This window comes from Mustelus asterias, chromosome 3, assembly GCF_964213995.1.
Source record: "Mustelus asterias chromosome 3, sMusAst1.hap1.1, whole genome shotgun sequence".
In the NCBI taxonomy this organism is placed as follows: domain Eukaryota; kingdom Metazoa; phylum Chordata; class Chondrichthyes; order Carcharhiniformes; family Triakidae; genus Mustelus; species Mustelus asterias.
Genome location: NC_135803.1, coordinates 13,325,779 through 13,349,479, shown reverse-complemented (window position 1 = coordinate 13,349,479; position 23,701 = coordinate 13,325,779). Strand labels below are relative to the sequence as shown.

The following is a 23,701-nucleotide window of genomic DNA, read 5'->3' as shown; positions in this document are numbered from 1 at the left end:
GTGACATTCCAGAGTGTGTTTCCTCTCCTCCCCCGCTTCCCTCTGCTCAGTTCTTTTTTTAAAAAAGTATTGTTCATCTTTCAGTTTTGAGGAAGTTTACACGATGTTTGCGTGCTTTGGACAGGTGATGCCTGGCTAGGAGTATTATGTTTTAGTCTAAACTGTAATCTATCTGGGAGAAGGAGGAATGTTGCAATACACCTGGCAAAAATCCAAAGCATTACAGGAATACTTTAATTTCATACACAATAGCAGAAGAACAAAATGACACAATGGAGGCTACTATGGCATTGGCACCATATATGTATATGTAAAAGAAATATATATATAATTTCTTCACGATTATACTTTGACAAAGGGTGAGTTTTGCAAAATGTTTCCAAGAGAATATATTGCGTAAAGGGATTGAAACATAGGATTCACTTGATGAAAGAAGACCAAAATACATCTAGGTTTGTCTTCTATTATCCCAGTAAGAAGTTTCACAACACCAGGTTAAAGTCCAACAGGTTTATTTGGAATCATAAGCCTTTGGAGCGCTGCTCCTTCCTCAGGTGAGTGGAGAGGTAGGTTTCACAAACACGACATATATAGACAAAGACACAATTATAAGATAATGGTTGGAATTGTCCTGTGATTGTATCCCTGTCTATATATGCCATGTTTGTGAAACCTACCTCTCCACTCACCTGATGAAGGAGCAGCGCTCCGAAAGCTCGTGATTCCAAATAAACCTGTTGGACTTTAACCTGGTGGTTGTGAGACTTCTTACTGTGCCCACCCCAGTCCAACGCCGGCAATCTCCACATCATAGCTTCTGTTATCCCAGCACAATATTGATGGAGATTTATGACGAATCAAAGCAATCAGTTGGACAATGAGGTGAGGAAGACCTCCCATCACAGACAGCCTTCAGAACCATAGGTTTTATTTACAAAATTACCTCTGAACCTGTGTTTAACCCGGTGGGCTTGGTGGAACTGTCTTCAGTCCGGTTGGAAATGTTCGGTTTTCTGCAGAAGATGCTTTTCAGTTTGGTGAAAAATAGCTCCCTGAACTTGTCCCCCAACATGAAGTAGAAAATGGGGTTGATGATCGAGTTGAGGACAGCGATGGGCCTAGTGAGAGTATACACAGCCTTTATGACTAGCTTGTCGCATTCTGACAGGCCACTCTTCTTCATTCTGGAAGCGATGCGGAGGTTGCGCATTATGTGATAAGGGGTGAAAAATATAAAGAAAATGGTAATGGCCAAAATGACCAAAGTGAGGGGCTTTTCCACCTGAATCTTGGTGCGTTGTCGCTGTATTTTCTTCAGGCTGCGCGCAGTTTCCATGCAAAAGAAAAATATGACGCTGAGAGGTAGGACAAAACCAAAAACTGTGAGGAACATGCTGTAAGCCAGATTGTGGGAGGGGTCTCCTGAACTGGCATAATCTAAACACTGGGGGAAGGACTCATTGCCTGTGCTGTTAATAGCATCAGCATGAAGAAAAGTGAATATCGGCACCAACTCCAACGTTACAAATATCCAAATACCAAGACAGATGGCAATGGCGTTCCACTTTTTCTGGAAAAAGTGCAGCGTCAATGGCCTCACCACCTGCAGGTACCGGTCGAAGCTGATGCAACTGAGGAAGAGGATGCTTGTGTACAAGTTAGTGTGAAGGATGTATCTATTTAATATGCACGTTACCTGACCAAATGTCCACCCGTTGCCTGTGCCATAGGAGGCTACGAGCATGGGGAGGGTGCAAATGAAGGTCAGGTCCGAGATGGAAAGATTGAAAAGGTAAATATTGCTGCACTTCCAATCCTTCAGACAGAATATATAACCCCAAATCACAGCGAGGTTCCCAATGAGTCCCACGATGAACTCTATTCCGTACATGGTTGGAAGGTAATACTTATCCAGCTGAGGATTGAGGTCCAAACACGCGTCATTCACTTCCTAGAAATCAATAAGAAACAACAGGCATAACACAATACGGATGCAGAAAAATGGTTACATAATGTTTGAGAAAACCATCCGATAGTTTTAGATAAACACGATTGATATTAAAAATAGAATGATGTTGAACTACCACTTCAATGTTTTTTTTGTACAATATTTTCAGTGTATCAGGGGATAATCGGCTCAACATGACTCAATTGACAGGCTCAAGGGATAGAGGATGATCAAGTTAAGTTACATTCAACTGGCCTGATTAGGATAGGGCCACCATGAAAAAATAAGCATTGACAGAACAGAAGGAGGCCCATTTGACCCATGATGCCTGCACCAGCTCTCTGCATCAATCTAAAATCCAATCTCTTGCGTGGCTATCTTCCCATATCCTTCGTAATCGTAATATATCATCTGCTTCTATTGTTTACCCACGTAGTTTGGATCCTTGTCTTGCCCATTCCCCATGACAAAGACATTCTGAGCGGAATTTTCCCATCCCGTCCCTCCCGTCACGGGAATCGTTGTGGGCGGGACATGGACCATGCAAAGGTCTGTTGACCTTTGCTCACCTTGGGGCGAGCACGGCTGCAAAATCGCGGCCTTTGAGTTTGTTCATTGTGGGTGGATATAGGCATCGTTGACTGGGCCAACATTGATTGCCCTATAGAACCAGATGGGTTTCTTTTATGACAGCCGTTTCATAGTCATCATTAAACTTTTTATTCCAGATTTTTACTGAATTTAAATTTCACCATCTGCCACATGGTGGGATTCAAACCTGAGAATCCAGAGCATTACCCAAATTCACCAATTCACCAAAGATCCTTATACAGCACCTTCCAAACCCACAACCACTTCCATCTGGAAGGACAAAGGCAGCAGATAAACGGGAACACTACCGCCTGCAAGTTCCCCTCCAAGCCACTCACCATCCTGACTTGGAAACCTATCGCCGTTCCTTCGCAGCCGCTGGGTCAAAAACCTGGAATTCCCTCCCTAACAGCATTGTGGGACAACCCACAGCACATGGACTGCAGCGATTCAAAAAAGGCAGCTCACCATCACCTTCTCAGTGGCAGCTAGGGATGGGCAATAAATGCTGGCCAGCCAGTGACACACATGTCCCACGAATGAATAAAAAAACACCCTGGCTCGCTGGATTACCAGTCCAGTGCCTCACCTGCAGTTGATGCCTGTCGGCTTTCCTGTGGTGGATTCTGAAAGCATTGTAGCAAATGAAAGATTGAACAGTTTGAAGCCTTGATGCATCCTTGCCTTATGCCATTATTTAGCACAAAGGATTTAAGCACAGGCACCAACCTGTCCAACCATTCCCTCATGCAGCAGGTGCAGGACTTTGCAAACTTGTTCGGGCATTGTAGCATGGGGAGAAAGTGCTGTGGACGAGGTCAACTCGTATGGTCAAAAGCTCTAGTTAAGTCAATGAACAGCATATATAGATCCGGACATTGCTCTCTGCATTTTTCTTCTTGTTGTCTTACAATAAAAACAATATTGCCTGTCCCATTGGATAGGGGCCGCATGGTGGCACAGTGATTAGCGCTGCTGTTTCACAGCGCAAGGGACTCAGGTTAGGGCAACCTTTGTTCTGCCATTTACAGATCCCGATCTCTTAATGGCCGCTGTTGGCACAATTTCTAGCCTTTATCACCACCATTTACATTCCCTTTGTCTTTTTGTCCAGGACATAGACAAGTGGTGGGCACGGTGGCACAATGGATAGCCTCTGCCTCACAGCGCCAGGGACCTGGGTTCGATTCCTAACTGGGATCTCTGTCTGTGCAGAGTCTGCACGTTCTCCCCGTGTCTGCGTGGGTTTCTTTCCACAGTCCGAAAGATGTGCTGGTTAGGTGCATTGACAGTGCTAAATTCCCCCTTAGTGTACCCGAAGAGGAGCCAGAGTGTGGCGACTGGGGGATTTTCACAGTAACTTCATTACAGTGTTAATGTAAACCTACTTGTGACACTAATAAATGAACTTTAAACTAAACATTGGATAGCCCTAAGACCACACTGTGATTCAGGGAGGCCTACAAGGAGGTCTAGCAGCTAGTCTAATAGGAGTCTTTTAAGGATTTTTCCTGCGATTAAGAAAATAATTATTCCTCAATATTTGCATGAATAGTGTTGCAGTGGCAACGAAAATTGAAGGAGATGATAGAACAGACTGAATGCCATTCCCGCTCCATATCTATCTCAGAATTTAAATGTTTGTTAAATTGGAAAGATGCATATCGAAAGAGTTAATTCTTCTATCTGATGAAGACGGTAAATCATTGGCACAGTGCAGAGGTTGTTGAGTATGATATATGTTATCTTACCATATTGGGATGTAGATTCTCCCACCAAGTCAGAAGCGGTGAGGTTAAAAATATATCGTGCCGTGGGTGGACCTCACCTCGTCTACCACGCCTGAATTAGATAGTATAGCTCTTGTCCTGAATTTTCACAATCATTCGCTGGGAGGATGTGGCATGAACTTTGTATTCTGAAAAACAAAAGGGAACAGGATTCGGTTCAGTGAAATGACAGCTTTCTGCTGACAGAGAGATGCAAAAAAAATGCACAAAGTGATTGAGAAGTGAATCATTTGTTGCTGGCAGTTACTGCTTAACTGCCCCTTTCTCACATTTATTCCAGTGAACTTACACAAGAGCAGAGTGTATGGTTCGTTAACAGTTTAGCCACCAACATCATTGTCACTGGCATTACCTGTTTGGGAAGGTGGTGGCCTTGTGGTATTGTCACTCGCCTAGTAACCCAGAGACCCCGGGTTCGAATCTCACCGCGTCAGACGGTGAAATTTGAATTCAATAAAAATTTGGAATTAAAAGTCTAATAACTATGAAACCATTATTGATTGTTGTGTGAACTATCAATTCGACCCGGGTAATAGTTATTAGACCTGGGTTTGAATCCTGCCACGGCAGATGGTAAAATTTGCAATCAATTTTAAAAATCTGGAAATAAGAATCTACTGATGGCCATGAAACCATTGTCGATTGTCAGAAAAAGCCACCTGGTTCACTAATGGCCTTTAGGGAAGGAAATTTGCCATCCTTACCTATTCTGGCCTACATACGATTCCAGAGCCCCAGCAATGTGGTTGACCCTCAACCGCCCTCTGAACAAGGGCAACTAGGAATGGGTGGTAAATGCTAGCGAGCCAATGATGACCATATCCCACGAATGAATAAAAAAAACCCCATCTGGTTCATTAATATCCTTTAGGGAAGGAAATCTGCCATCCTTACTTTGTGTTTACAGATGACTCTAGACGCACAGCAATGTGGTTAGCTCTTAACTGCCCTCTGAAATGACCTAGCAAGCCACTCAGTTCAAGTGCAATCAGGAATGGGCAATAAATGCTGGCCAGCCGGTGACACCCACACACCATGTCTGGATAGAGGAAATAACATGCATTTATATAACTCCTTTCACAAGTTCAGGACATCCTCCAATGCTTTACAACTTTTAAAGTACAGTCATAGTTATAATACTGTTATAATCCAGGCCAGAAATCCTCAGTGTTTTATGAAGTCAGCCCAGATCATGGGTTTTGCATTTTGAATTTTGGTCAGGGTAAGCATGAGGTGTTTCACTCCAGGTATGATTCAAATGAACTATTAGGGAGCTTTTATCAAACAAAGTTTATTTAAGAATATCGTTAACATATAATAGGACAGTTAGCAATAACTTTTACCTGTTACAAACAAGGAAAAAAAACCAACCATGATATATAAACCTTCGCAGTTCAATGTACTGTTCCAATCAAATAAACCTTTCTACAAACGTACCCCCATCACAGGTTTAGCACAGAAAATAAGAACACTTGCTGTGAGTTAGTCCTTTGGATAGATAATTGAAACTCTGACTTTCCCGTTCTGTCGCTTCCAGAACACCTCGAGGTAGAGATAGGGCCACTGCTTGCCTCGAGCTAACAAGCCACCAACAGCCAAATGTTCACTCCAGAAAGGCAGGAAAGACTGCTTCCAACTCGCCAGCAGAATTGTTAATGCCATGGAGAAAGATAAAACATCCAACCTGGAGTCCAAACACCTTCGAAACTAGCCAGCAGCCAAAACTGGAAGTAAAGAACTCTCGTGACAAAATAAAAACTGTCCAATCTGACTTGGCAATCATTCTTCCCCCCAACAATTGAAAAGGGTCATAAAACTCGTAAAACTCCAGGACAGTGCATTAGGCTCAGGTTAAAAATATACAAAAGTGCTATTCTATGACCCTCGCAACAACATAATATGTCACTACAGACTTGATGGTGCCAATAACAAAAGAAGTTTTAAGTTTATTTATTAGTGTCACTTGGAGGCTTACATTAACACTGCAATGAAGTTACTGTGAAAAGTCCCCTGGTCGCCACACTCTGGCGCCTGTTCAGGTACACTGAGGGAAAATGTATCATGGCCAATGCACCTAACCAGCACGTCTTTCAGACTGTGGGAGGAAACTGGTACACCCGGAGGAAACCCACGCAGACATGGGGAGAACATGCAGACTCCACACAGACAGTGACCCAAAGCGGGAATCGAACCCGGGTCCCTGGTGAGGCAGCAGTGCTAACCACTGTGCCTCATGCCGCTTGCTTATAAACTGCAGAAAGCGAGATTAAAAATACACTTCTTAAAGGCACAGCATCGTCACAATGTAGAAGAGATGGCAGCCTATATTCAACACAGCAAATACGCAATGTGATAATGAGCAGTGCATCTGGTTTAGTGATATTGGTCGAGGGATTAATGTGTCCAGGACACCAGGTGAGTTTCTATTTATTGCAATGCAAATTTTTACATACACCTGAGTGGGCAGACTCAACATCAAAGTAACATCCCATCCAAAAGCTGGCCCCTCTCACTGTGACCTTGGTGATGGTCAAATATGACACGCCAAGGCTGCTCAACCTCTGTCCTGAGCCTCGGCTAAAGGCAGTCATCGAGGCTTCAGAGTTCAGACTTAGAGATCAGAAGACAATAGACATCAACGAATTAAAATTGGTTGACTTCTGAAAGGTTGAAGGGTAATTTTGTTTAAAACGAGAAAGGAATTTGAAAGGGAAGATACAGAGTCACTGTTCCCTCTCAAGGTGAAATGCAGAGGAAGAATAGAACATCAGAACAATTGGAGCTCATGCATTCAAACTAAATCAGGAAGAGGTTAGGGGCGAGGAAAAGAGAGATTGTGTGATCTAGTCTATGACAAATTGTCAGATGAATGATGCTTCTCAGCTGGTAACTTTCCAAAACTTTTAACCCCCCCATTGCATAATTAAGGACCCCACGCACCCCGGACATTCTCTCCTCCACCTTCTTCCATCGGGAAACAGATACAAAAATCTGAGGTCAACCGACTCAAGAACAGCTTCTTCCCTGCTGCTGTCAGACGTTCGAATGGACCTCCCTCACACTAAGTTGGTCTTTCTCCACACCCTAGCTATGACTGTAACACTACGTTTTGCACTCTCTCCTTTCCTTCTGTATGTACTCTATGAATGGTATGCTTTGTCTGCCAAGTGCGCAAGGAGTAACACTTTTCAGTATATCCCAATACATGTGACAATAATAAAATAAAACCAAATCAACATGTCACCTACCTGGATTTACACTGTTAATGCGAAATAATCGCACAGCAGTTCTTTAGGGTTAGTAATTGATATTACAGGGCGCTTATCTATGCTTTGATATATTTTCTGGCACTATTTCTCAACCCAAGAGGTCCAGAAAGAAACAATTGAAGCTGTGAAATTTCAATCCTTGATGAGGAGTCCTTTGGCAAGTGGGCAACATTCCTGTTTTAAGCCAGCCACTCTGGGTTTAAATCCCACCTCAGGACTTACTTGATGGTCAAGAAAGTTGTGTTCACAATGCAACCAAGCAAGTTGTGCATCAAATCCTGCCCACACACACCAATGCCAATGGGCAGGGTAAGAGAGGGGGGTGGTGGTTGCTGGTAGGAACAAGAGAGATTCCTGGTCAACCATGTGACGGAATGAAGGTTACCGCTTTCATCATCACTGCCCATTGCTCCTGACTACAACATGCGCGTAAAAAGACATGTTGCCACAGCACCTTGGAGCGGCACGGGTGGCACAGTGGTTAGCACTGCTGCCTCACAGCGCCAGGGGCCCGAGTCCGATTCCCGGCTTGGGTCACTGTCTGTGTGGAGTTTGCACATTCTCTCCGTGTCTGCGTGGGTTTCCTCCGGGTGCTCCGATTTCCTCCCACAATTCAAAGATGTGCGGGTTAGGTGGATTGGCCAAGCTAAATTGATCCTCGTGTCGGGGGACAACTAGGGTAAATGCATGGGGTTATGGGGATAGGGCCTGGGTGAGATTGTGGTCGGTGTAGACTTGAAGGGCCGAATGACCTCCTTCTGCACTGCAGGATTCTATGATTCTGTGAGAATCACCAATTTTACACCCAACTGGTACGAACATGTACTCCTAACCGTGTGTAACATTACTGAAGCACCACAGAGTGCAACATGGCCGATGTATATAGTTTGTAAAGAATTTGTAATGAAAATATTGAAAAATATGTAATGCTCTCATTACTGAACTGAAGCATCTCAGAATGCATCTCAATCTCTGGGGAAAATATGAATATCATTGCACTTTCCTGTTCTAAGAATTGGAAATCTTTTGTCATTTGTCTTTTTGAGTTTATATCAATAAAGTATATTTTTGCAAAATTAAACTTGTTCATAAAAACACCTCAATACATCTCAATACAGAGCTGAGGCCAAATTCATTGGGCAATTTTGTGCGGCGGATGCTCATCTTTGAGAACAACTTTTGAGGTTAATCAAACTCATTACAAGTAGGATCCACTACAAGCTTTGGGTTTCCCGTTGACTGAATGTAATTGGTTTTGTGTCTTTGACCTGAAAGGAAGGGCTAATGCCTGGGGTGGCACAGTGGTTAGCACAGCTGCCTCACAGCGCCAGGGACCTGGGTTCAATCCCAGCCTCGGGTCACTGTCTGTGTGGAGTTTGCACGTTCTCCCCGTGTCTGTGTGGGTTTCCTCCGGATGCTCCGGCTTCCTCCCACACTCCAATGATGTGCAGGTTAGGTGGATTGGCCATGCTAAATAGTCCTGGTGTGTAGGTTAGGTGGATTAGCTGTGGTGGATGGGCTGGATCGCGGGGATGGGGCAGGGGGAGGACCTGGGAGAGATGTTCTCCGGGGGAGTCGGTGCAGAGTTGATGGGTTGAATGGCCTCCTCCTTCGCTGTAGGACTTCGATGATTCATTCTATCCCTTTTGTTGCAGTGGCCCTGCTACGTTCATGGTTAAACAAAAAGCTGAATGAGCAGAACTCTGCCAGGAACAGAATGGTAGCTGACGTGCAAATAGCTCAGTCCTTTTAACCATTGGAATCCCATTGTATCTGGAAGCAGTTTTTCCAGTTTGTGGTGTGACTCTCTGTTCTCTTGTGCTGAAATTAAGAAGCAAAAAAAGCCACTATTTTTCTTAATAAATGCATTTCTTTATGGAAGCCAGATAGACACATGGGACGAGAAGGAACAGAGGGTACATTGATAAGATTAGATGAAGTGGGGCGGGAGGAGGCTTGTGTCGAACATAGATACCAACATATATCAGTTCAGCTCAAGAGGCGGTTTTTGTCAAATAACTGCCAGGACAAACCCAAGATGGAGAGCAATGCTTTATCTTGTCAGCTTGGATCTTGTTTCTCTTTCTTGTGGGGCCCATGAATTTGGTTCTGTGATGACTTCAGCCAGGCTAACGAGGTTGGCTTGCTAGAGTATGAATTACCCGATGAGTCCTCTGATAATCACCTTTTGGTTTGATGTTTTAAGTTTCCTTTCGACTTTGTTTTTGGTTCGGGCTGTTCCACCTTCCTTTTGGGGAGCTGCCCCTTTTGATTTGTCCCTAAGTTAATTTGAGTTTGTTTACTTGGTTGGTGTCAAAAGAGATACCTGATGAGTCCTTTATTTGGTTGGTATCAAAAGAAATACCTGATGAGTCCTGGAGGACGATCTCCTCGTGAACCTGCTCCTGGGCCTGGCGAGACGCGCCATCAATCGGTCCAGGCAGCGGGCGATCGACGGGGCCGTCCATCCCGACTGTCTGCCCCTCTACCGCGGCTACATTCGCGGCCAGGTGTCTCTGGAGAGGGAGCATGCGGTGTCCACGGGCGCGGTTGACGCCTTCCGCGACCGCTGGGCGCCGCAGGGGCTGGGGTGTATTATCGACCCCGATAATCACCTTTTGGTTTGACGTTTTAAGTTTCCTTTCGACTTTGTTTTTGGTTCGGGCTGTTCCCCCCTTCCTTTTGGGGAGCCGCCCCTTTTACTTTGTCCCTAAGTTAATTTGAGTTCGTTTACTTGATTGGTGTCGAAAGAGCTACCTAATGAATCCTAATTGATGGTTAAATCAGGAAGCCTCACGCTCCCTATTTAAAGCAGGTGTGTCAGACTCCCAGTCTGCATTCAACAGGGAGCAACTGGAGAGCTGGCTGTGTACAGATGTAAAGTGTAAATAAAGAAACTTGGTGATGGGACTTTCACCTCCGTGGAGTTATTACAGATTCAATTTGAATTTGGTTCCTGGAGCAAGCAAGGAGATGGATTCGGGTCTGATTTGGCCCATGAGACCTCCATGGCGATGGGAGGGATAGTTACTCTTTGATTTCATCGGGGAGTCCTTTAGACATGACGAACTTTATGCAGTGGGGTATTGCCGGCATGTTGAGGCCTCAATCCCCCTACATGACAGCATGAAACATGCCACCGGTTTTTTTTTGTGACACGGTGTGGTAAGATGTGGAGAGAGACATGCTGCTGGGCGTGATCTTACCACCCGTTCACACCACACTCCCATTGCAGCAGAGACAGAGAATTTGGCAGTCTGTGGGAGGAACCCCATGCAGACACGGGGAGAACGTGCAAACTCCACACAGACCCAAGGCTGGAATTGAACCCGGGTCCCTGGTGCTGTGAGGCAGCAGTGCTAACCACTGTGCCACCAGCCGCATTGGAGGAGGAAAGTGAGTTAGAGTTGGAGAGGGAATCTCAGAAATTGGGACCTAGTCAACTGCAGGCCCAGTCACCAATGGTGGATGGGTTACAATGGGAATTTGCAAGAGCCTGGATGTAGAGGAGAATCATTAGAGAAAGGTCCTGTATAGGCCATATTTCCCACACCTGCCAGGCTTGTGAGGATCTGGCATTGGGCTCTTCCCTCTTCACTCGCAGTTACTACTGGAACTCTTCAATCCTGCTGAGTTTCTTTTCCTCCACCACGGAAAATGCCTCAACTTTTTGGAGGTCACAGAAACCTTGAAGGGTTGTGGGGTTGGAGGAGATTACACAGACAGGGAAGGGATCATGCCATGGAGGTTTTTGCCATGATTGGATAGAAGGGTGGATCAGGCTGGAAGGGCTGAATGGCCTCTTGCTGCTGTGAGTAATCGACACTGGCCTGAAAGCGATGGTATAACTGGAAGGGGTAGATAGTTCTTTATCGAGTCATACACCTGCTCACTGCAAGACTTAAACATTCCTTATCGGTACAGTCACATAGCTGCTTAAATGGCAGGAAACGTAAGAGTAAGTCATTTAACTTAGCATGTCAAGAGATTTTATTTTGCTTTCATTCCGTCAAACGGAAATATCATTAGCGATTGAGACATTGGGCTTTTTGTCCTTGGCAGTTGATTTCTGATTTAAAACAATGATGCAAAATGGTTCATTTTAAAAAATTAACATTTCTTATATTGTTGCCAAAGGCGATGCAGATTCCATTCATTCCCCTTTCAAATTGCAGTGCTGCCCAGTGTGCAGAGAGGGCACCTATCTATGTTATTTGTCTGCTTTGAGGTTGCCTGGCTGTAGGGTAAGTGGAGATTCATGAATTTAATTCATGGCCCTCCCTTAAATGGATGTTATGAAAAGTTATCCCCCAGAAACTGATCAGTCCGGTTTTAGATTCAGGGTAACCAAGCAACATCTGACGGGAAAAACGATCGAAGTTTCAGGAAATGCATAACACTTTCAAAACAAACCTCCACAAAAATGCCCTTTAGAGTCAGAGAGTCATTGAGGTTTACAGCATGGAAACAGGCCCTTCGGCCCAACTTGTCCAGGCAAACCAGTTTTTGCCATTAGGCTAATCCCAATTGCCCGTGTTTGGCTCATATCCCTCGACACCCATCTTACCCATGCAACTGCTAAATGTTTTTTAAAAGACAAAATTGTACCCGCCTCTACTACTACCTCTGATATTTTGTTCCAGACACTCACCACCCTCTGTGTGAAAAAATTGCCCACTGCACCTTTTTGTATCTCTCCCCTCTCACCTTAAACCTAAGCCTTCTAGTTTTAGACTCCCCTACCTTTGGGAAAAAATATTGACTATCTAACTGACCTACGCTCCTCATTATTTTATAGACAACTATAAGATCACCTCTAAGTCTCCGACGCTCCAGGGAAAAAAGTCCCAGTCTATCCAGCCTCTCCTTATAACTCAAACCATCAAGTCCCAGTAGCACCCTGGTAAATCTTTTCTGCATTCTTTCTAGTTTAATAATATCCTTTCTATAATAGGGTGACCAGAACTGTACACAGAAGTCCAAGTGTGGCCTTACCAATGTCTTGTACAACTTCAAAAAGACGTCTCAACTCCTGTATTCAGTGTTCTGACCAATGAAACCAAGCATGTTGAATGCCTTCTTCACCACCCTGTCCACCTGTGACTCCACTTTCAAGGGGCTATGAACCTGTACTCCTAGATCTTTTTGTTCTATAACTCTCCCCAATACCCTATCATTAACTGAGTAAGTCCTGCCATGGTTTGATCTACCAAAATGCATCACCTTGCTTTTATTTATATTAAACTCCATCTGCTACTCATCAGCCCACTGGCCCAATTGATCAAGATCTTGGTGCAATCCGAGATAACCTTTTTCACTGTCCATCATGCCACCAAGCTTAGAATCATAGAATCCCTACAGTGCAGAAGGAGGCCATTTGGCCTATTGAGTCTGCACCGACCACAATCCCACCCAGGCCCTGTTCCCGTACCCCCAGAAATTTACCCTGTTAATCCCCTGACACTGAGGTCAACTTATCATGGGCAATCAACCTAACCCGAACATCTTTGAACTGTGGGAGGAAACCGGGGCACCCAGAGGAAACCCACGCAGGCATGGGGAGAATGTGTAAACTTCACACAGACAGTGACCTGAGGCCGGAATTGAATCTGGGTCCCTGGCCCTGTGAGGCAGCAGTTCTAACCACTGTGCCACTATGCCACCAATCTTGATGTCATATGAAAGAATCATAGAATCCCTACAGTGCAGAAGGAGGCTATTTGGCCCATCGAGCCTGCACCGACAAGAGTCCCACCCAGACCCTATCCTCGTAACTCCATGTATTTACCCTGCTAATCTCACTGACACTAATGGTAAATTTAGCATGGACAATCCATCTAACCAGCATGTCTTTTGGACTGTGGGAGGAAACCGGACCACCTGGAGAAAATCCATGCAGACATGGGGAGAATATGCAAATTCCACACAGATAGTCACCCGAGGCCAGAATTGAACCCAGGTTCTTGGCGCTGTGAGGCAGCATTGCTAACCACTGTACCACCATACTGTCATCTGCAAACTTACTAACCATGTTTCTTAAATTCTCATCCAAGTCATTAATATAAATAACAGTGGACCCAGCAACGATCCCTGAAGCACACTTCTGGTCACAGTCCTCCAGTTTGAAAAACAATCCTCTGCAACCACCCTCTGTCTTCTGTCATCAAGACAATTTTGTGTCCAATTGTCTACCTCACCCTAAGTCCCATGAGATTTAACCTGATGCAACAACCTACCATGCTGTACCTTGTCAAGGGTCTTGCTAAAGTCCATGTGGACAGCATTGACTGCACTGCCCTCTTCTACCTACTTGGTTACTCCTTCAAAAAACTCAATCAAATTTATAAGACATGATTTTCCACTCACAAAGCCACGCTGACTGTCCCTAATCAATCCTTGCCCCTCTAAATGCCTGTACATCCTGCCTCTCAGAATACCTTCCAAAAACTTACCCCCTACAGATGTTAGGCTCACTGGCCTGTAGTTCCCAGGCTTTTCCCTGTAGCCCTTCTTAAACAAAGGCACAACATTTGCCACCCTCCAATCTTCAGGCACCTCACTTGTGGCTGTCAATGATTCAAATATTCTGCTGGGGTCCTGCAATTTCCTACCTAGCCTCCCATGGCATCCTGGGATATACTTCATCAGGTCCCGGGAACTAAGTTACCTTGATGTGCTTTAAGATTTCCAGCACCTCCTTCACTATAACATGTACACTCCTCAAGACATCACTACTTATAAGAACATCGCTGTGAAAAGCAGATTGAGATAAATAAAATACTACCTGTTCAACGTTACCTGTATGGATGCGCAGGTTGGAAAATGAGCAAGAAAATGGAAGATAAAGGCAACGGAGATATGGGGCGGGATTTTATAGCCTCGCTTGAGGAAGACTGGAAATTCCTGCCCAAGATCAACGGACATTTCCCTTGTTCACCTCTTGCCTGCTCCGATTCCTGTGGCAGGCGGCCCATTAAAATTCCGGCCATGGAGCGGAATTGTATGGCCCGTCCCGCCGGCAGGATCTTCTGGTCCCATCAAAGCAAATGGCTAGGATTTTATGGAGCTTCAGCGGGCGCGCAACCGACCTGAACTCGTGTGCAATTGTGTGAGAAGACATCACACACAGGTCCTGATACCATGACGCCGCCATTCGATAATTCAGTCACTGGATGCATGCAAGAGTTGGAAGCACATCCGACAACAATTGGAAAGGCAATTGAACCCATTGAGTGTGCAACTGGTCCAATTGGCCTGTACGCTTTTATGCTTGAGGCAGTGGGTCAATCGGCCAGGCAGTGTTGACAGCTTTTCACCACTTCCCATCCAGAACTGGATAAAATGTCCAGGATAAAACGAAATAAAACAAAATCGCCAGAATTCTATCGCCCCACCCGCCACGGAATGGGAGCGGGCAAGGGGCGGACAATGGAAATGTCCGTTGTCCTCGGGCAGTATTTTCCAGTCTCGCTTGAGTGAGATCGTAAAACCCCGTCCAATGTTTGAGGGTTGAGGTGTTACGTGTTTTGCGACCAGTTACTTGATTTAGCATGATGGAGAGGGAGTTTGTTGCATTTTCTTTGTGCTAATGTCGTTGAAACAATAATACAGCCTCCTAAGGCTGCAGGCAGCCTCTGGAGAGCTGGTTGGAAACACTGTCACTTCCCTCGGTGCCAGCCCTCTTCACACTCTGATTGGTCCCGCTCAGCCTTTCAGAACGCCCGCATCGCACTGGCTGCCCATCAATTGGCCAACATGAAATCGCGCTCCGTGGCTATTCGCAGCCGGAAGTGGGTCTCGTGCCCACTTATGGACCGAATGAGAGAGTTTTGAACAGTTCGTCGCATTATCCAACCCGGCCCCCGTTCCAACGGGGCCACAAAATTCCACCTGTGGGTTCTGATGAGGATTAGTTGGTCAACACACACAGCTAATGAGGAAAATGTTGAGGAAAATGGGCTTGCCAGCCCAGAGGATTCCATGTAACCATTACGATACTGCCCGCTTTGCATTTCCCCGGGCCGAGTTTGTAATATATATAAATGATTTGGAGGAAAATGTAACTGGATTGATTAGTAAGTTTGCGGACGACACAAAGGTTGGTGGATTTGAAGATAGCGATGAGGACCATCAGAGGATACAGCAGGATATAGATCAGTTGGAGACTTGGGCGGAGAGATAGCAGGTGGAGTTTAATCTGGACAAATGTGAGGTAATGCATTTTGGAAGGTCTAATACAGATAGGAAATATACAGTAAATGACAGAACCCTTAGGATAGGGTTGATAGGCAAAGGAATCTGGGTGTACAGGTACACAAGTCACTGAAAGTGGCAATGCAGATGGAGAAGGTAGTCAAGAAGGCATACGGCATGCTTGCCTTCATTGGCCGGGGAATTGGGTTTAAAAATTGGCAAGTCATGTTGACGCTTTATAGAACATTCGTGAGGCCGCACTTGGAATATAGTGTTCAATTCTGGTCGCCACACTACCAGAAGGATGTGGAGGCTTTGGAGAGGGTACAGAAAAGATTTACCAGGATGTTGCCTGGTATGGAGGGCATTAGCTATGAGGAGAGGTTGGAGAAACTTGGCTTGTTCTCACTGGAACGACGGAGGTTCAGGGGTGACCTGATAGAAGTCTGCAAGATTATGGGAGGCATGGACAGAGTGGATAGTCTGAAGCTTTTTCCCAGAGTGGAAGAGTCAATCACTAGGGGGCATAGGTTTAAAGGGCAAGGGGCAAGGTTTAAAAGAGACGTACGAGGCAGATTTTTTACACAAAGAGTGGTGGGTGCCTGGAACTCGTTGCCGAGGGAGGTAGTGGAAGCGGATACGGTAGTGACTTTTAAGGGGCGTCTTGACAAGTACATGAATGAGATGGGAATAGAGGGATATGGTCCCCGGAAGCGTAGGAGGTTTTAGTTAAGTCGGGCAGCATGGTCGGTGCTGGCTTGGAGGGCCGAAGGGCCTGTTCCTGTGCTGTAATTTTCTTTGTTCTTTGTTCTTTGAGTCTAGTTTTGAACCCATAGAACCTTTCTGGGTATGGTTTAATCAGCGTCAGTCACCTTCAGATACCTGGTTATATTTAATGTCATTGCCTGTGTGGTAATGGGGCAGAGTGGATTGTCTGCCCATTCTGAAACTCCATGACTTTCATGAACATCACAATCAATTGAAATGAAATCCGCCTGGATCCAATTTTGGGCAAATAATGCCCTCCGCCAATGAAGAATACAAATGCTGAAGTTCGGACATCACACTTAACAATTTTGTTGCTTGTGTCCTCACGCTGCATGCCAGGGGCTATTACGCCAAGCATAACGCCAGAAGAAATAGGAACAGGAGTAGGCCATTCGGCCCCTCAAGCCTGCTCCACCATTCAATAGGGTCATGGCTGATCCAATGTTCCTCATGTCCACTTTCCTGCCCTTTCCCTGTAACCCTTGATTCCCTCACTGATCAAGAATCTATCTATCTCAGCCTTGAATATACGCAAGGACCCTGCTCCCACAATGGGACATCATAGAAAAAAACACATCCTATCTTTTTTCCTGGCTGTTATTTCCCTCTGATTCTAACCTCCTGAGCATACCCAATTTTAATCATTTTGCAGCTGTGTTTTCAGTTACCCAGGCCCTAGGACCCTGGGATTCCCTCTCTAAACCTTCACAGTGCCAGGGACCTGGGTTCGATTCCCGGCTTGGGTCACTGTCTGTGCTGAGTTTACACGTTCTCTCCGTGTCTGCATGGGTTTCCTCCGGGTGCTCCGGTTTCCTCCCACAGTCTGAAAGACGTGCTGGTTGGGTGCATTGACCATGCTACATTCTCCCTCAGCGTACCCGAACAGGCACCGGAGTGTGGTGGCTGGGTGATTTTCACAGTAACTTCATTGCAGTGTTAATGTAAGCCTACTTGTGACACTAATAAATAAACTTTAAACTTTAAAACTTTAAAACGTCTCAGCACTTTGAGATACTTACAGCCAAATTTTTAGTCACCTCTGCCCTAATATCTCCTGATGTGTTCCCTGCTTCATTTTAAACTCCTCTGAATTTCTTTGGGAATTTTCATTTTGCCAAAGGTATTGATAACTGGGAATTGTTACTGATATCCACACACATTAACAGATTTGCTTGATATTTGAAAAGTTACCCTTAAAATCTAATTCATCCACTATTACTTGAGCTCTCCTGCTAATCTTTGCCATTTTACTATTCCTCCCTCCTGCTTGGCATCTACTGTTTTTTCTACTTTAAGGTAAGATGCTTTAGCTGTTGCCTTGCAGGTGATGAGCGCCAAATCGTTGCAAGTTATTGATGAAGCAGAAGAACCAACATACAGGAATTGCCCAATTGCAATGCAACAAATTGAATTTATATAGCTCCTTTAACACAGTGCCACATCACAAGGTTCATCACAGGAGCAAAATTGGACAAAAATTGATGCAAAGCCAAATATGACAGCAAGGAACCAAACACTCGGTCAAAGAGATAGGTTTTACAGATAAGGCGGAAAGAGAGCTGGAGAGTTAAGGATGTTTAGGGAGGGGACTCCAGGGATTTTCCCGAGACCTCCAAAGACAATCGACAATGGATGCACAAGGAAGCGCTCTTTAACCAATGCAAAGTCAAATGATGTGTGTTGGTATCCATTTTGAACTACTCCTTTTTAGCAGAGTGAAGTGCCCACAGGGGGAATTGGTGTTTTTAACTTGGGGCAGTAGAAGGCAATCTTCCGAAGTCAGGGAAAGGTCTTCACTGGGTCGAAATAGAAGAAGCTTTAGTCTAGAACTAGTCACAGCTGACTTGGGAATATGTGCCGCTGACACTGGGAACCAGTGAGAGCATTCCATTCCCCAGGTGTAAGATCCTTCACTTTGAAGAAGGCAGAGAGTTTATACTGAGAAAGGCTTTTTATAACTTTCAATTTTGGCCCAGAGCTTGTCAGTACATGTTGCTTTTGAATCCAGTATACATTGGTTTTGAACAGTGGCCTCTGGTGGAATGCAGTGGTATTTGAAGCCGTGGCAATGTGCCATCTGAGAGAACGTCGAAAAAATGCAGTTGGCCCCAGATTGCGTGCTTGTGTGAGCTGAAACATGATTGCTTCTGAGCACCAATCCATCAGAGTGTTGTAATTCCCAGTGAAGTGTGAGGCAAAACTAGCTCTTTTTTCATCGCATGAGAGCATGGTAGCACGGTGGTTAGCACTGCTGCCTCACAGCGCCAGGGACCCAGGTTCAATTCCAGCCTCGAGTGACTGTCTGTGTGGAGTTTGCACGTTCTCCCCGTGTCTGCGTGGGTTTTCTCCGGGTGCTCCGGTTTGCTCCCAAAGATGTACAGGTTACGTGGATTGGTCACGGTGAATTGTCCCTTAGCGTCCCGAGATGTGTAGGTTAGAGGGTTTAGCCATGGTAAATGCGCAGGGTTACGAGATAAAGGAGGTGGCAACTGGGTAGGATGTTCTTTCAGAGAGTCGATGCAGACACGATGGGCTGAATGGCCTCCTTCTGCACTGGAGCATTCTATGGTTCACTGTTCATGAATCATCAAATCCTACAGTGTAGATGGAGGTCATTCGGCCCATCAAGTCTGCACCAACCACAATCCCACCCAGGCCCTATCCCCATAACCCCATGCATTTACCCTAGCTAATCCGCCTGACACTAAGGGGCAATTAAGCATGGCCAATCCACCAAACCCGCGCATCTTTGGACTGATGAACTGATGCAGGGCTTGTGAAGACAAGAAATAATCAGTTCAGCTCTGCTGCTCCCGACCATCGGAAATGGCTTAATTCCTAAAAACATATGCTTTTAGGTGAGTTGATTGGACATCAATCTCTTTATCTCTCCATCAGTTCTCTTCAAGGAAGCAAAAAGCCTGCTCACCAAGGCCGTGTCACGCTGGCCCGGATGTTGAAAATTTCAACTCTGGAACCTTAAATTCCTTCAGCATTACTTTGCTCGGCAGCTCTCTTGCCTCAGAGTCTGACTGTCGCAAGTTCAAATCCCCATCCAGAGGCATCGGCTAAGCTGACACTCCAGCGTTAGGGAGCGAGGGAGTTGCGATACACGGAAGCCTTCCCTCCCCTCCTCAGGTGAATGTGAAAGGATACCATCGCAGGGGTGTGCTATAAATATTTATCCTTCAACTGATGTCATTTTAATATTTTGGATCACCTGGTCATTTATTTCACATTTTGAGGAGGAGAGGTAAGAACGCAAAATAGTAGTTTGAGGAAAGTGTTTATTTCATTCACAAACAAAAGCAGAAAATGCTGGAAAATCTCAGCAGGTCTGACAGCGTCTGTGGAGAGACAATAGAGACAACGTTTTGAGTCTGGATGACCCTTGGGGCAGACCTGTGGAGATTTTCCAGCATTTTCTGTTTTTATTTCAGATTCCGGCAGCTGCAGTATTTTGCTTTTATCTTAGTGTTTATTTCATTCACTGGATGTAGGCATTACTGGCTGGGCAAATATACATTGCCCCCTTGGACCGAGCTCGGACATTTAAGAGTCATAGCTCTGGAGTCACATGTAGGCCAGACCAGGTAAGGACCACAGATTTCCTTCCCTAAAGGGCATGAATGACCCATATGGGTTTTTTTTACGACAATTGACATCAGCTGCTGACACAGTGGTTAACATTGCTGCCTCACAGCGCCAGGGACCGGGATTCAATTCCCAGCTTGGGTCACTATCAGTGTGGAGTCTGCACATTCTCCCCGTGTCTATGTGGGTTTCCTCCGGGTACTCCCACAGTCCGAAAAGCACGTTGGATAAGTGCATTGGCCATGCTAAATTCTCCCTCAGTGAACCTGAACAGGCGCTGGAGTGCGGCGACGAGGGAATTTTCACAGTAACTTCATTGCAGTGTGAGTGTAAGCCAACTTGTGACAAATAAATCAACTTCAAACATCATTAGACTTTTAATTCCAGATTTCCATTAGATTCAAATTTCACCATCTGCTGTGGTGGGATTCGAACTCCTGGTCCCCAGCGAATCACCCTGGGTCTCTGGGTTACTAGTTCAGTGACAATACCACAAGACCCTGTCAAAGGACAGGCGAGCAAAGGCTGAAAGATCACCCTCTATTGGTAAGAAGACGTAAAATACCATATCGTATACAAGGATTGAAGAATCTGTATGTGAAACGTTGCCTCAGGAGATTAAAAGAGGAGGGTTTGTGATGGGGTAAATTATACTTTGCCTGAAACTAGAATCCATTTGAGAAGCCAATTAACCCTTCATGATGTAAAGTGATTTGATATAAGTCAGAGTTCCATATTTCTGTTCTCATTGATGGATAACATCCTCCCCATTCTCTTTTTAATTGGCCAGTGATTATGCTCCTGATCTTTGTGTATAACAGAGATTAATTTTTAATTCTTGAGGAACCAATAAGGATAGTAAGTCAGTCAGTAATAATAGGCAACAACACCTCCTCCACGATCATCCTCAACACCGGTGCTCCACAAAGCTGTGTCTTCAGCCCCCTACTATACTCCTTATACAACTATGACTGTGTGGCCAAATTCCAGTCCAACTCGATTTTCAAGTTTGCTGATGACACCACCGTAGTGGGTCGGATCTCAAACAATGTCAAGACAGAGTACAGGAATGAGATCGAGAATCTGGTGAACTGGTGCGATGACTATAATCTCAATGTCAACAAAACGAAGGAGATAGTCATCGATTTCAGGAAGCATAGTGGAGGGTGTGCCCCTGTCTACATCAAAGGGGACAAAGTAGAAATGGGCGAGAGCTTCAAGTTTTTAGGTGTCCAGATTAACAACAAACAATCTGTCTTGGTCCCCCCCATGCCGACACTATAGATAAGAAAGCCCACGAACATATCTACTTTCTCAGGAGACTAAGGAAATTTGGCATGTCTGCTACAACTCTCACCAACTTCACCATAGAAAGCATTCTTTCTGGTTGTATCACAGCTTGGTATGGCTCCTGCTCTGACCAAGACCACAAGAAACTACAAAGGGTCGTGAATGAAGCTTAGTCCATGACTCAAACTAGCCTCCTATTCACTGACTCTGTCTGCACTTCCCGCTGCCTTGGAAAAGCAGCCAACGTAATCAAGGACCCCACGCACCCCGGACATAGCCTCTTCCACCATCTTCTTCTGTCGAGAAAAGGTTATAAAAGTCTGGGATCACGTACTTACCGACTCAAAAACAGTTTCTTCTCTGCTTCCATCAGACTTTTGAATGGACCTACCTCGCATTAAGTTGATCTTTCTCTACACCCTAGCTGTGACTGTAACACTACACTCTGCACTCTCTCCTTTCCTTCCCTATGTACGGTATGCTTTTTCTGTATATCGTGCAAGAAACAATACTTTCACTATATATTAGTAAATAATAAATCAAATCAAATCAAACCAAGGTCAAACCTTGAGGTTCACAAACTAAGAATGGGGGCATCAAGCGAGTTTAGGATTTAAAGTGATTGGGATTTCTTCCTGCCTGGGGTCAGAGGCCAACAAGAAATTTCACTGACCATCAGGGAAAATGTTTAAAAAAACAGTTTAGAAACGTATGTGGAATATCAAAAAAGTTCAATTTTATGAATTCAGCATTGAGACAAAAACTGGTTGCAAATTGAATTGTTTTTGATGGTATATAGTCTTCTCACAGGCAATCCTTAGAATCATCGAATCCCTGCAGTGCAGAAGGAGGCCATTCAGCCCATCAAGTCTGCACAGACTCTGACAGATAATCTTACCCGGCCTATCCACTGCTCCATTACCTCATGCATTTACCCTACTATTCCCCCTAAACTACACTAAGGGGCAATTTTTCATGTCTAATCCAACTAACCTAACTCGCACATCTTTGGAGTGCGGGTGAAAACTGGAGCACCCGGAGGACACACACAGACACAGGGAGAACGTGCAAACTCCACACAGAGAATCACCCAAGGCCGGAATTGAACCCGGGTCACTGGTGCTGTAAGGCTGCTGTGCTAACCACTGTGCCACCATGCCGCCCTTCATAGAATTATAGAATCATAGAATTATATAATGCAGAAGAGGCCCTTTGGCCCATCGAGTCTGCACCAACACATTAGAAACACAGAACTCCCACCTAAGCCCATCTGTCAGCACTTGGCCCTGAATGTTGTGATGTGCCACTTGCTGATCCAGATACATTTTAAAGGATGTGAAGCAACCTGCCTCTACCACCCTCCCAGACAGCACATTCCAAACCATCACCGCCCTCTGGGTTTTTCCTCATATCCCATCTAAACCTCCTGCCCCCTCACCTTGAACCTATGTTCCCTCGTGACTGACCCTTCAACGAGGGGGACAGCTGCTCCTTATCCACCCTGTCCATGTCCCTCATAATCTTGTACACCTCGATCAGGCTGCCCCTCAGTCTCTCTGCTCCAACGAAAACAACCCAAGCCTACCCAACTTCGCTTCATAACTTAAATGTTCCATCCCAGGCAGGTAAATCTTTGCATCCAGTGCGATCACACCCTTCCGATAATGTAGCGATCAGAACTGCACACAGTGCTCTAGCTGTGGCCTCACCAAAGTTCTATACAACTCCAACATGACTTCCCTGCTTTTGTAATCTATGCCTTGATTGTTAAAGGCAAGTGTCCAAAATGCCTTTTTCACTACCGTACTAATATATCCTTCTGCTTTCAGAGATCTGTGGACAAACACGCCAAGGTCACTTTGTTCCACAGAACTTCCTAGTGTCCGACCATTCATTGAATACTTCCTTGTCAAATTACTCTTTCCACAGTGTATCACCTCACACTTTTCAGGCTTACATTCCATCTGCCACTTATCTGCCCATTTGACCTTTCCGTCTATATATTCTTGTAGCCCAAGACACTCCGCCTCACTGTTAACCACCCATCCATCCACAAACTTATTAAACCTACCCCCCCACATAGTCATCAATCACATTTATATAAATGATGAATAATAGGGGGCCCAAAACAGATCCCCACGGTACGCCACTGGATACTGGCTTCCAGTCAGTAAAGCAGCCTTCTGTCATCACCCTCTGTTTCCTACAACTCCTTTGATGTCATGTTTTATTTGATTTGATTTGATTTATTATTGTCA

At 45.1% G+C, this 23,701-nt stretch overlaps 1 pseudogene; it reads right to left on the bottom strand.

The window, feature by feature from the left end:
* Window positions 1–931: 931 nt before the first annotated feature.
* On the bottom strand, window positions 932–8,005 carry LOC144485886 (succinate receptor 1 pseudogene; annotated as a pseudogene).
* Between the last annotated feature and the right edge of the window lie 15,696 nt (window positions 8,006–23,701).